Here is a 14,694-nt window from a genome sequence, read left to right on the forward strand (position 1 = left end):
ACAAATTATAAAAAGGCATTAACCATGAATCTCAGAATTCCCAAGTGGATTTTATAATGGCTCTGATAACACTCTGGGCTATATTACATTTTTATTCTGAACAGGAGCCCCACAGAGAGGAGGTAAAAAGTTATCTGCTGTCAAAAAGCCTTGATGTGTTTCCAGTCATGGAAGTTTCACACTTGAGAACTGAACACGGTTTTGTATAGAATATTTTGACCTTATCTAGAGAATGAACAAGTATGAACACAAATAATAGAAACTGTTGGGCTCTGCACTCTGCCACTGGCTCCTGATCATTGCAGGCCTTTTCAGAGCTGGTTACTGAACCCATAAAACGTGCAGTCATCAACCTTGTAGTCACCAGAGACATGTACTCTGGACCTCGGAGAGTGACCAGGGGCAAAAGTTTCTTACCTAAGCACTGTAATAAGAATTTCAAATTTGTGATCACCTTTCTTAATTTGAAGTAGAAGTCAGTAGGTTTGAAATAAGCCCTTTTATGTTTTTATAGGTTTATATTTTTCTATACTTTTATTTTGATTTTTTGTTACTGTCTTTATCACAATGATCTGACATGAGTATACCAATGTATGCTCTACTGTATAGAGTACAGCCTGGCCACTGAGATTTTTAAATTTGCCACAGGATTCATCTGTATATCCAAGGTTGGGAACCAATGATCTAGAAGCAGTATTGAGGACTTATAAACGTACATGCCTACAGGAGCCAAAAGGCTACATCAAAGTGGAAAGTTGGACAGGTATAAGAAAAATAACAGTCTCTCTTAGATTATTGCTTAGTTTTCCCATTCTTGAATGAAGAATGGGTAAGAGAACTACTATTTCACTATAAGTAAGAAAAAAAAGTGTAAACTCAGTGTCAAATGGCAACTGACACTTACACTTTGTGTGGGAGGTCATGGGGAGTGTGCAGGATTGTGTTTATCTAGAGAATCCACAACTTGTGAAGGGGCAAATGCTTGTAAACTGCAGGTGAATTGGGGCCTAAACGTTCCACATCTACTGATTTTGCTGAAAGTATAAAATGTATTTTTTAGGGGTGGCTGGGTGGCTCAGTCAGTTGGGTGTCTGGCTTCGGCTCAGGTCATGATCTCACAGTTTGTGGGTTCCAGCCCCCCGTTGGGCTCTGCGCTGACAGCTAGCTCAGATCCTGGAACCTGCTTCAGATTCTGTATCTCCCTCTCTCTCTGACCCTCCCCTACTCATACTGTCTCTGTCTCTCAAAAATAAGTAAAAATACAAACATAAAAAAAAGTATTTTTTTAAATTGAAAACTGCTTGGTGTTTTAAAAATTGGCTTAGTTAATTAATTAAAAATAAAACAGGAGAGGTACCTGGATGGCTCAATCAATTACATGGTTGACTCCTGATTTCGGCTCAGATCATGATCTCAAAGGTTCCGGAGATCGAGCCCCACGTACTGCTCAGAGCCTGCTTCGAATTCTCTTGTGCCCCTCCTCTGCTAACATGCACCCTCTCCCCTTCTTTCAAAATAAACATTTAAAATGAAAACAGGAGAGCTCTGTGGTCCAAGTAAAGTGTGGGAAGAAAACAAAATAAATGAGCCTCTGCTCCAGTCTTTTTTTTTTTTTTTTTTTAAACCGCAGGGTTGGGGTGGACGTCCCGGGTGAGTGTTGTCTCCACTGACTGCATGGGAAAGAGGAGCTCATTACTGCCCAACACGGATGAGAGATGCAAATTCCTACTTTATCTCCTGGGACACCACCCTGATTGGGGTTAGAGCATCTCATTACTACCTCCTAAAGTTGTGCTCTAGGCTCCCTGGCTTGATTTTTGCTGGTGGTATGTGGTCAACTTCAAGTTTTCTTTCTTATTAGGTTCTCCATTTTCTACTCCTTTGTCCAGCGAGAGAGGAATTCTGTTTAGCTATTTCCCCCCGCCCTCAATGACCTTCCTGGATTGCTGGCTTCTTTACCTCTAAGTCTGGGCTGTGAGATTAAAAAATAAAGCACAAGTCTAGGAGAAACAAGTCAGTCTGAGAAAGACAAATATCACATGATTTCACTCATGGAATTTGAGAAACACAACAGATGAATATGGGGCAAGGGAAGGAAAACAAAGAGAAAAACAAAAAAAGGAGCAAACCATAAGAAACATTTAAATAACAGAACAAATGGAGGGATGCTGGAGGAGAGGTGGGGGGGGGATGCATTAAATGGGTGATAGTCATTAAGGAGAGCACTTTCTGAGATAAGCGTTGGGTGTCATATGTAAGAAATGAATCACTGGGTTCTACTCTTGAAGCCAAGACTTAAAAAAAAAAGAGATGAAATAAATGAATAAACACAAATAAAATAAAAAAAAGAAAACCAAGAAATTCACCACCATGTTTTCCCTTGGGTCCCAAGATCCTCAGCCAGTCTTCCCTCTTCCCTCCACTTTCAGAGTATGATGTTTACTTTGTATGAAATGTCCAGGGTTTGGGGCTTTACTTAAAAGGAAGAAAAGTACAAAGTATGTCTATTGCATCTTTCTAGAAATGGAAGTCTTTTACTATATTTTTTTCATTTTTTAATGTTTATTTATTTTTGAGGAGGGGAGGAGGGAGGAAGGGAGGGAGGAGAGGGCAGAGAGAGAGGGAGACAGACTCCAAAGCAGGCTCTAGACTCTGAGGTGTCAGCACAGAGACTGACATGTAGCTGATACCCACAAACCATGAGATCATGACCTGAGCCTAAGTCAGATCCTTAACTAAGCCACCCAGGCACCCATACAATATGATTTTTAAGGGGGATTCTAAAATAATATTTAGCATCTCTTGTAATATCTAGTAGCTCTGTTAATAAAAACATTTTTTCATAAATAAGTTGGGGTTTTTTCATACTAAAAACTATATTATCACTCCTTCTGGTAGATAGTATTTGGGGCTTATAAAATAAAATGATTTTCAGTGTTTTGCTTTCAGTTCTATAGTATGAGCCTAGGAGCCTCATCTCACTACTACTGTCCTTGAAAAAATTAGCAAATATTAGTTTCTGTTTATAAAGTTCACTGACAGCATTAGCCTGGTTATCCTCAGTTAGATTACATGAAAAACTGCATTTCTCTGACATTCTCACAGATTTCTCTTCCACTGACATCTGAAATTTCATCCAGAGCAAAGAATCTGGAGGAGAACCAATCAGAGAAAGTAAAATATAAATTAAGGTCTAGTCATTGGACTCAAACCCTAGAAAAGCTGGCAAATCCAAGTTCTCATTGGTATTTATAAAGCTGTAAAAATTGGATGCAGTAAAACAATCTCATAAAACTTTTATAATCATTATTGTAAAGTGTATTTTCAAGTCAATAAAATAGTCTAGATATAAAGCTCTTTTGGAACTTCAAACTCAGCATACTGAGCCTTCTTTATTATCATCCTAGTACTTTAATAGAGTAAGTTGTGGTTATGCCACCACTTAAATTAGTGCACTGTGTACCCAACAATACCTGCCTCAAAACAAGGGAGGGATAAATGCCTGTTGATTGAATGTTGGATGAATTAAACATGTATTGCTACCCCAGGTTCTCATTCCTGTATTTAAGAAATGTCCCCCAAATGTCCCCAACATTCTAGAAGAGTACCACTCAGATTCTCTTAACTGTAAAAGTTAGTAAGTGCTTTTGGAGGCCCAATATATGTGTATATATAAAATTTAAATTACAGAGTCCCCCTCTTAATGTCCTGTCACGTTGTGACATTATTCTGGGTATGTCAATTTCTTAAAAAGCTCCATTCTTCACATGCAATTTGACTTCCCCTTGACCTTACATTTTATGGGTCTGAAGATCAACGCGTGCCTTCATCAGTTTTACATTACAATGCAGACTGTCAAGATTCTTTCATTCAGCCCTCCCCATGTGTCACCGTGGGTTAAGAAGTATACTGTGGTAGAAGATGACCAAAACCTTTTGACTAAAGCTTCCTTTCAATGACACTGGCAGCAGGACCAAACCTACCATGATATGTAAAACTATGGCAATCAAGCCCTTCTTGACGTTATAAGGGCACAAAGAATAAAACAAACAAACAAACATAATCCTGTCTTAAGAATGTCAATGATAACCTGATTAAGCAAGTCAAAATAAAATGGTGTTCTTCATTTTCATGAGGTGACTACGCTTACACAAAAGCAAAATGGTCTATCATACATATTTAAAGGATTGTCTTGTGAAAGAGGAATGAGACTCAGGCTAAATGTTATCAAGGGTAGAGTTCATGTCAACATTTAGAAATTCAAGTGGATAAACTGAGTCTCCATATGAGGAATAACTAAACAGGTTGGTTTGTTGTAGAAAGTCCTCCCTCCTAGGGTAATAATGCGTTTTACCACCAAAGATTTAAGATCAGATGAGGCATCAAATTCCAGGAGTAAACATCACTTGATTCAAAGGGGAAAAAAAATCTTAAGCAGAAATCGGCAGGGTTAGGTTAAAATTCCTCCTAACACAAGCATTCTGGGATTCTATCAAAGATGAGCTCAGACTGTGCTGTTTGCCAGGAAACTCTCACAGAAAGAAAGAAACAACAGGGGCGGGGGGGGGGGGGGAACCAAACCATAAATAACTGAAAATAGATGCTAACATAGAAGTAACACCTATTCTACAACTAATTGCTGGTGTGATTCTCCTCTAATTGCATGGCTGTGAATGTGTCTTTTCTTCTTAAATCTTCTGCCAAGATGGCTAAATCCAGCAGCTCTTAGGGGGAATGCGTTTTGGAGTAGAAGTTGTTGAATTCCCATCACAATACCTGTCATCATTCTATTTGATTTTAGGCACTTCTTCAGTAGCATTCTCAGGTGATACTTTCCAGAACAGTAAGTGGATTGTTTGCAGAGATGAAAGTAAACACTTTTCTCTTAATGAAATACGTTAAAGAATTAACTTAATGTCTGCCCATTTTATAGAAGTGGTATTTCTAAGCCCTGTTAAAATTGCTTTATAGACTTCCTAACCACTATAACACATTAGGGGGTAATCACATTAGATGGTCCCTGCTGAGCCTGGCAAGACTTGGTCAGTAGTTTAAAGGAACAGTTCCAATAATACAGTCAGTTCACTGGTAGCTGGGCGACTCTAATTGAAATAACTGGACTGCATCATTACTCCAAATAAGCACTTCAATCCCATTTTTGCTTCATTTGAAACCAAGATTAAGAAGATGCCACTTATAAAAATGATCTTCATTATATTATTTTCCTCAAGGATCAGGCTAGTGGGAATATATTATAAGTGAAACACAGTTTTAAATCATTTGTCTGTTAGGTTTGATTATAAGTATCAATTACCCATATAATCAAGTCACAGAAATTCCTATTATACAACAAACCTCAATGTATCCATTTCAATTGACTGCTATTAGATGAAGATCAAGGAGACTTGATGCTGATACTCTTGACAAAGCCCACTCACTATGGTGTGCATGCAGATTATGCCTTAATAGCTGTAGGAGCTGGATCCAAAGATTCCCTGATCCCACCTCCCATTATCCGCACGTCTTGCTTCCAGACCTTTATGAAGTCATCTCCTACACTATATGTACTAGGATTCATCTGTGTGACTATGGAATGCAGCAGAGGTGACGGTATATCACTTCAGAAGTGAGGTTGGGTTCTGTCTTTTGGATCATTCTTCCTGAAGGAAGAAAGCCAGTTGCCATGTTGTAAAGATAGTCAGAGCCAATAGAGGGGGTCATATGGCAAGAGAGTGAGTTATCCAAACCCAGCAAGATAATCAACATTTGTTATTTGAAGCTACTAAATCTGTGATCATTTTTTCATGCAGTAATAGATAACTAAATTCAGCATGTAAGAAATAGGATGCTACACGAACAAAAATTCTAAAATAGAAGAATGACTTGGAACCAATGAGAATGCTGGTAAAAGTTTAAAGTGGCTAGAACAAAAGACTTAAAGGAAATTTTTAAAAAAATCTAATGGAAAAGTAGAGCTTAGCAATACGGTTCCTGTAGTAATGTATTAGACAAAAAATGTGCTAAGGAACTGAGTGATATTGCCTAAAGACTTTCCATCTAAAGTATTAAGAGTGTCCCTTGTTTCTCCTTGCTGTATATGAGAAAATTTGTCAGGAAAGATAAACTAAAGGAAGAAAGCTAAACAAAAATAGGTCATTACCATTGCTAGCAATATTCTATTAATAAATATGTAATGAAAAGTGATGCTATAACCATTTCATTAAGATATTCAAACAGAAATTTTGAACAGATTGATTAACATGAAATAAATTGAAATGGTAGTTACAGGCATGTTTTCCATTGCAGCATTCCACTCCACTCCAATTAAATCATCATCATCATCTCTCACAGACTATTAGTCTGGAGTTCTCTCTTGTCCAGCAAGAGAGCGGATGTAAAACCAAATACGAGAGAAGCTAATGTCCGGGAGGAGACAAGAGCCCAGAACGGGTTTTGTCTCCATATCTACTGAGCTCACAACATCTTACACACATGGTGAATGTGAAGAAAACAAGACCTGACACATGTGAGTGTGTGGAAAACAATCAGTAGTCATTAACTTGCAAGAACTTGTAAGAAGTTGTAAGAAGCAAAGAGTTTGAAAGGGGGGCATATGGTGTTTGTGATCAAGGTATACTGGCACGAGATGGAAAGTAGTTTCCTGAAGGTGATATAACAAGTTACTTGTAATTCCCTTACAATATCTCACTAACTAACCTTGGGCACTTTTGCCCCATGGTGGCAGCATTCCACCCAGAGCTTTTTTCTACTTAATGACTAATCTTGGGTGCTTTCACCCTATGGTGGCAGCTTTCCACTCTAGGCTTTTTTTTCTAAACCATTTATGTAAGTATAAGTAACTCTTGAATCTTTTTCCCCACAATCATCATCATCAACAATAACATCATCATCATCATCATCATGTCAGATAGATTTATAGGTGAGAATTACCAAATCATCCAGGATAACTTATCCTATGCTTATTCTTATTTTCCTAGGGCTACTATAATAAAAAAAAAATACGTTCAAACAAAACAACAGAAATTTGTTGTTTCTTTCAGAGCTTCAAAGCTGGAAGGCCAAAATCAGGATGTAGACATGGCCATTCTCTTCTGGCTTTTGGCAGACTTTTTTTTTTTTCCTAATAGACCTTCTATTTAGAGCAGTTTTAGGTTCAAAGAAAAACTGAGTGGAAGGTACAGAGATTTTTCTATAAATTTCCTTACCTCAGACATGTATAACCTCCCCCATTATCAGCATCCTCCTACAGAGAGGTGTGTTTATTACAACTGATGAATGGCGTATTATTATTATACAAAGTTCATAGTTTACATTAGGTTTCACTTCTGCCATCGGGCATTTCTTTGGGTTCAGACAAATGCACATGACATGTGTCTACCAGTATAGCAACAGAGTAGTTGCACTGAATTTTTAATACTCTATTTATCCTTCCCTCCTCTCTATCCCTGACAGCCAATGATCATTTCACTGTCTCCATAGTTTTGCCTTACCCAGAATGTCATACAGTTAGTAACACACAGTACATAGTCTTTTCAGGTTTGTTTCTTTTACTTACTAATATACATTTAACTTTCTTCTGTGTCTTTTCATGGCTTGATAGCTCACTTCTTTTTATAGCTGAATAATATTCCATCATCTAGATATACCTACATTCACCTACAAAGGGATGTCAAGGTTGTTACAAGTTTTAGCAATTATGAATAGAAATGTTCTAAGCATCCATGTGCAGGTTTTTGTGTGAATATAGGTCTTCAACTTCTTTCGGTAAGTATCAAGCAGTAAGACTGGTGGGTCCCATGGTAACAATATGTTCAGTTTTGTAATAAACAACCAAATTGTTTTGAATAGTAGCTGTGCCTTTTTACATTCCCCAAAGTGATGAATCCAAGTTCTTTGTACCTCATAACCTTGCCAGTATTTGGTGTTATCAGCATTCTGAAATTTGGTAATTCTACCAGTTATCTCATTGGTGTCTGAACTTGCATTTATTTACCGAGGAGCATCTTTCCTTATGCTTATTTGGTGAGGTTATCTATTGAGGTCTCTAGCACGTTTTTATATCAGGTTGTTTATTTTCTTATTGTTGAGGCTTATTTTAATCTAAAACAATTTCATGTTTATTTTTGAGAGAGAGAGGGGAAAGGGGGAGAGAGGGGGAGAGGGAAGAGAGGAAGGGACAGAATCTGAAGCAGGCTCCAGGCTCTGAGCTGTCAGCACATAGCCTGACGTGGGGCCTGAACTCAGAAACAGTGAGATCATGACCTGAGCCAAAGTCAGACACTCACCCAACTGAGCCAACCAGCACCCAGACTTATCGTTGAGTTTTAAGAGTTCTTTGTGCACTTTGTATAACAATCCTTAATTAGAGACACCCTTCGGAAATATTTTCTGTGAGTCATTATTCTTTTCATTCTGTTGACAATGTATTTTGCAAAGCAGCAATCCTTAATTTTATTGAATTCCAGTTTATCAAATTTTTTCTTTCATGGATTATGCTTTTATACTTGTACTTAAAAAGTCATTGTCAAACTCGAGGTCATCTACATTTTCCTATATGTTATCTTCTAAGCTTTTTATGTTGTTATTGTTTACACATAGGTCTTTAACCCATGGTTTATTAATTTTTGTAAAAAGTCCTTACTTTTCCACTGGCTCATCCTCTTATGAGCTATATTCATATGTTGTTGCTATTGTTTTTCCTGAAAATCAACCTGAGCCACTGTGGTCTGGAGACTGATGGTCTCCAGTCTCTACAATTCCTGGCCACTGCGGTCTGGAGACTGATGGTAGTGAGGTTCTGTCACTATAGGACCAGTCCAAGTCCTCATTGTCAAAGATAACCATTCCTCTGAGGTAGCCTAGATCACAGGAGATCAAGTGCTTTCCTTGGAGGCTTTCATGGTCAAGGATCACTGCTGTATCTGTTGCTGGAGCATTATGGAAGGAAAATCATTTCTGAAAGAGATCACGTTGAAATACATGTACAATGGGGTATTAGTTGATTGAATCGGACATTATAATGAACCACTGACTGATTTTTCATAAAGAGGTCTCATGGGAGAGCACAATAATTCAGATATGGACTTGTCTTCCTTTTCAACAAGACTGATGGTAAAAGAGCTTCACTGTTATTGATGGACACTCAGGAATCTTTGACAGTCAATTTGAGAAATTTACCCACAATATTTTCCCTTAGCGAAATGATCAGCTTAATATGGGTATATTAAGATCCCAAAATGTCTAAGAGAATGATCTTCAGAATCTTCAGCGTTTTGATAAGTATGGCTGACTGGCAAGGGGAGAAATATTCCTGAAGCCATTTCAAAACCTGATATTTCTTCTTTGAGAACTAAAGTTCCCCACATGAATTTGGCAAAGCTAATAATGGTACCATATTTTTGGAAAACTTCCTCAAATTTTCAGAGAACCAATATGAAGAACTACAGAATGTTTGAAGACAGATCTATTCTGGTTTCACCAAAATATACTGTTCTCTGCTACCTCAACCTGGCTTAAGAGTAGTTACCAATCCATACTTTGATGGAAAATTTAATGAAAAATGGAGAATTCATCAAAACTTGAAAATATGAATTTCTTGTATGCCTTTGTCCTGAGGGCCTATACATTAAAGAAATGAAGGGAATAAAATCATTTTCCAAGGTCTGGTGGACTACTTCAAGACTTGTATAAAAATCTGTCCATGTAAAGAATTACCATATTCCAAATCCTATACAAGCCACAGCAGAAGCTAACAATTCAGTGTCCATAGCAACTGATCAAGACACATACAACAGAAAAATGAAAAAGATCTGTGGTTGTAACAAACCATTTCTGGTCCCAAATGACTTGTAGACCAAATATTTGAAGCTTAGGAAGACTTTGTAAAACTATACTGAGGTGAAAAAGATGCATGGGGAAGAATTCAGCTAAGGTTATTAGCAGCAGTTGGGGAGTAAAACAGATAAACTATATCCAGTATATCAAGCGTAATAAGAGCAAAAATATCTTCCATGCAGCTCATACCCCACCACACTGTTTATTGTCATCTTTATCACATAAGCGATTGCTGTGTACCTAGATTCATTGGTTTGGACCATATTGCTCAACTATGCAATATGATCATGGAACTGACCCTTATAACCCTGTGTTCCTGGGCATATATTTGCTACTCTGGAGAATACCAACAGCTGGGTGCTGTAATAGATCAGGTAAGTACAGCCTTGTGGGACCTGGCCTTTATACAGGCTTTACAGTACAGTAGCAACCAATAAAAATCTGTATCATCTAGCTGTTCCTGCTCCAAGATCAGATTCTACTACGCTACCAGAAAGGAAGAAATTGAATTCGAATTTCAAAAAGTGCAGATGTATAACCACTTTTGAGTTAAATATTAAGTTTTATGTCTCTTCGCAAAGATTCAAATTGTTTTCATCAGCACAGAGTAAAACACCAAACAGCGCTAAAGACTACAAAACGGTACAGTTCTTTTACTTCAGTGTTTAACAAGCAGGTGTATATATACATGGTTATATCACTTTGTTACTATGTTGTTTCCTGATTTTGTGTTCAAATATGCTGTCATAACTTAAAGTATTTGTCAGTCCATAACATTGGTACTTATGTTATCAAATTTACCAAATTCTACCACTGGGTTATATTAAAACCATATTTTTAAAAGTTGTGAATGTTGTTAAGTCTGTGTAGAAATTCATGTTTTTGCACGTGGGTAACCCATTGTTTCAGCACCATTTGCTAAAAAGAAAATCCTTGCTCTATTGTCTTCTCTCTGTGCCACTGTAAGATGAGTTGACTCCATTTACATTGGTTTATTTCTGGGTTCTCTATTCTCTTCCATTGATCTATTTTTTTATTTTGCCAACTTCACACAGTCATGATTACTGTAGCTTGTAGTAAGTCGTGAAATTGGATAATATCAATATTCCAACTTTGTTCTTCTTCATTACTATGTTGGCTATTCTGGGTCGTCCTCCTCTCCATATAAAGTTTAGTATTAAATCATCAATATTCACAAAATAACTTGCTGGAATTTGGGGTAAAAACGTACTGAAACTACAGTGCAAGTTGGGAATGCTGACACCCAGGAACACATCTACTTATTTAGTTTCTCTTTGATATGTTCCATCAGAGTTTTGCAGTTTTCCTTATATGTATTTTATATATTTTTTGTGAAATTTATACCTAATTATTTCATTTTTGTACAATAATGTAAATGATATTTTAAGTTTTTTTAAATTTCAAATATCACTTGTTCATTGACACGACATGGGAAAGCAATTAACTTCTTTATATTAACCAAGTGTTATGCAACCATGCTATGATCATTTATTATCCCAAGAATTTTTTTACTTTTTTTTTTTTAGATTTTCTACAGAGATGATTGTGTTATTTGCAAAGGAAAAAAGCTTTATTTCTTCCTTTAAATTCTGTAAACATTTTACTTGCTTTTTTTGTCTTACTGCATTAGCTGGGACTTCTAGCATAATGATGAAAAACAGTGGTCAGAAGGAACATCCTTACCTTGCTACTTACGTTAATGGGAAAGCTCCAAGTCTTGCAAAATTAAGTATGATACTAGGGGAAGGCATTTTTTAATCTATTTTTTTATCAGGTTAAGGAAGGTCTCCTCTATTCCTAGTTTACTTAGAGTTTTTAAGCGTGAAGCAGAACTGGATTTTGTCAAAGGCTTTTTCTGCATCTAATGATACGATCATGTGGTTTTTCTTCTTTGGACTGTGATGTGATGGATTACAATGATTGGCAAATCTTGAAATAGCCTTGCACAACCGGGATAAATCCCATTTGTTGGGTGTGTATAATTCTTTTTATACATTTTTTGATATGATTTGTTAACATTTCATTGCAAATTTCTGCATCTATATTCATTAGATGCATATTGGCCTATAATTTTCTTATAATGACTTTGTTCAGTTTTGGTATTTGAGTAACACTATTCTTATAAAATGAGTTAGGAAGTATACCCTCTGATTCTATCCTCTATAAAAATTAGAGAAAATTCATATAATGTTTTTTCTTACATGTTTGGTAAAATTTACCAGGGAACCCATCTGGGCCTGGTACATTCTATTATACAAGTTTATTAGTTATTATTTCATATTCTTTAATACATACAGGCCTATTCCTACTATATATTATTTTTTGTTAAATTTTAGTGAGTTGTATCTTTGAGGGAATTGGTCCTTCATGTAAGCTGTTCTTATTGTTGTCTTACCATCTTTTTAAAAAGTCCACGGAATATGCAGTGTTACCTTCTCCTTCAACTATGATACTAACATTTTGTTTTCCTTTTCATTTTTCTTAATTTGCCTGGCTAGAGTATCATTAAATTTATTAATCCTGTCAAAGAAACAGCTTTTGATATTGTTTACTCTTTCTATTGATTTCCTGTTTTCAATTTTGTGAATATTTTGCTCCCGTTTTTACTACTCACTTGCTTCTACCTATTTTGGATCGAATTTACTCTTCCTTTCCCACTTTTGTAAGGTGGAAGTTTAGATTATTTATTTTTAGATCTTTCTTGTTTTCTATTATATGCATCCGATACTATAAATTTCCCTTGAGGCACTGCTTTTACAGCATCCCACGAATTTTGAAAATCTGTATTTTCATTTTCATCTAGTTCAAAATATTTTAAAATTGCTCTTATGATTTCTTCTTTGACCCATGTGTTACTTAGAAGATGTTATTTAATCTGAAAATACTTTGGAGTTTTCCAGTTTTCATGCTGTTTTTCATCTCTAGTTCAATTCCACTGTGTTCTGAGAGAAGACATTCTGCGATTTCTATTCTTTCAAATTTGTTATGATGTGTTGTACATTGGTGATTGTTCCATGTGCTGGTGAACTTTTGGGGTGACACAACCAACCCATAACCATCTTCTTTCTATCCACCTTCCCCAAACTACACCCTTCTGATGTGCAAAATACATTTACCCCATTCCATTATCTTCCAAAGCACTAACCCTTTCTATTATTGCCTCTAAATCTAAATTTTTACCTAAGTAGAGTTAACTCAAAAAGTCCCAGATCTCATCATCGAAAGCATCTAAATTATGTATAAGAGAGATGATGGATATGGTTCAACCTGGGGTAAAAGTCCTCTCCATCTCTAAACATTTAAAAAAGAGAAATCAAATTATCAATTTCCAAGATGTAACGGTGGTCTAAGAATAAGAGTTACATTCACATCCAAAAGGAATAAATTTCAAGAAAAAAAAAATGTTCACAGGTCCAACGCAAGCCTAAGGCCTATCACAGCAAAATCGATTAAGTATCAAGGCCTGAGAATAGTCCACTGTGGCTGTCTCCATTGGGCCCCACCAGGACAGCCCCATACACTCAGTCTGCCATGGCGCTTATCTCTGCCCCCTGAGCTCAGGGCAGTATCCACCCTTCTCTCTCAGCCTTTGAAGATCTCTCTGGCCTCTGAACGACTTTTTGAGTCTTTCTTCACTTTGCTTGAAGGATAACATGCATTTACAGTGGAGTAGCTCTGTGTGTGTAATGTTGCCGAAGTCCATCATCTTCCTTTTTTCCATCTCTGTCCTCTTCAGTCCAAGTAGAAGCATTTCTGCTGACACCTGACTGGATCATTGTCATAAAACCTAGCCCTCCTAGCCAAAGTGTAACCAGGCTCACTTTTGTATTATTTTTTCTCCAGAGCATGTTTGGATCTTCAAAAATATGGATAGGCTGAGAATTTTCTAAAGCATCAGGCTTCCTGCCATTTAAAAACAAGAATCACTATTACTTCAATGTCTAAAATCACGTTCTTCATTTCCATCTGAGATCCTATGAGTAGCTCCTTTAATTCATATTTTCACCTCTTCAAGGCAAACGAAACTTTTCCCGGTGTGCACCTCAAAAACTCTTCCATCTTCTACCCATTATTCAATTCCAAAGCCACTTTAATTTTTTTTGTTGTTGTTACAGCATTGTGCCATTTTCCAGTACCAAAATCTTTAGTAGTCTTTAGGATTGTTACAATAAACTACCACATATTGGATAACTTAAAACAACAGAAATTTATTCTCTCATACCTTTGGGAGTTAGAAATTCCAAATCAAGATGTTGGGAAGATCATGTTATCTTCCCTGGCTGATGCTGCTCACAATCCCTGGTGTTTTTTGGCTTAGAGCTACATAATTTCAATTTTTTTCCTCAGTTGTCATGCGGCAACTGTTCCTTTCTGTGTCTTCACACATCAGTCTCCTCTCTGTGTGCTTGTATTTGTGTCCTTTTCTTTGTCTTATAAGGTCAACAGTTACGTTGGATTAGAGACCATCTTCATTTGATTATTATTATATTCACAGATACTCAGACCTCAATATATTCTTTGGTGGGGATACAATGCAATCCAGAACATATGCATTTTATATTTTTTCTGGGAAATTAAGTAAAAGAATGAAGCCTACCAAGATTATTTTATCAATCTAAAATAATTAAAAAACTATAAGATTAAATAAGAAAATATTATATAAGAAATAAAACTTTTAGCCACATTTTGATTATTAAAAAAATGCAAAAATCAATGGTAAAGTATTAGCCAAATTAATCCAGCAACACATCTCCCCAACTTACAGTACAATAGCAGGCATAGCACTGTGTTCTTAAGTTCAATAGTTACAGGGTAGCT

The 14,694-nt window shown here is 36.5% G+C and overlaps 1 pseudogene; it reads left to right on the forward strand.

Moving 5' to 3' along the window:
* Positions 1–4,734: 4,734 nt before the first annotated feature.
* On the forward strand, positions 4,735–10,524 carry LOC115274460 (annotated as a pseudogene).
* The last annotated feature ends 4,170 nt before the right edge of the window (positions 10,525–14,694 follow it).

The sequence above is a fragment of the Suricata suricatta genome, chromosome 12 (genome assembly GCF_006229205.1).
Source record: "Suricata suricatta isolate VVHF042 chromosome 12, meerkat_22Aug2017_6uvM2_HiC, whole genome shotgun sequence".
Taxonomy (NCBI): Eukaryota; Metazoa; Chordata; class Mammalia; order Carnivora; family Herpestidae; genus Suricata; species Suricata suricatta.